The 488-nt window shown below is 62.7% G+C and overlaps 1 protein-coding gene across 6 annotated transcripts in view; it reads right to left on the bottom strand.

Moving 5' to 3' along the window:
- The window catches only part of DOCK7 (dedicator of cytokinesis 7), a 199,139-nt gene that overhangs the window by 127,251 nt on the left and 71,400 nt on the right, over positions 1-488 (bottom strand). The gene's annotated exons all lie outside the window — the stretch shown is intronic.

The raw sequence follows: 488 nt of genomic DNA, 5'->3' as shown, positions 1-488 counted from the left end.
TGTCATCAGCAAACTTGAACAGGGTGCATGCAGACACCTGACTTACCTGCCTCTCCGGCAGCAGGGAGGGGAGGGCAAGCTGCCAGCATGTGGAGTGGTCCCCGAGCTGTGGGGGGACCAGTGCTTCCCACCACGGCAGCACCAGCCCCCCACCAGGTGGCATCTGCCCACAGGCACCCGGCTTGAGTGGTCCCGGGGGGGCACTGCAGCTGCAGAGGGAAGCACTGGGCCCCCCGCGCAGCGCAGGCAGGCTCCAGGGTGGGGAGGAAGATCAGGCTCATCACTTCTCTTGGGTGGAGCCTGCGTTCCCGGGCTGCTGCCAGGCTGCCTGCAGGGCTTCCTGCGGAGCTGCACAAGCCCAGTGCTTCGCTCCACGGCTGTAAGGACAGCAAACTAAACCTCGGAGGAGGAGTTTTACTTTGCTGCGCCCCAAGTCATTTAAGGCCCCTTATGCCAGCAAATTTCCTACAGCGGCTGGAATTAATCAC

Source organism: Gavialis gangeticus, unplaced genomic scaffold (assembly GCF_001723915.1).
Source record: "Gavialis gangeticus isolate Ggan-Ray unplaced genomic scaffold, GavGan_comp1, whole genome shotgun sequence".
Lineage (NCBI taxonomy): Eukaryota > Metazoa > Chordata > Crocodylia > Gavialidae > Gavialis > Gavialis gangeticus.
The sequence above is the reverse complement of the archived record's forward strand: the minus strand, read 5'-3'. Positions and strand labels throughout refer to the sequence as shown.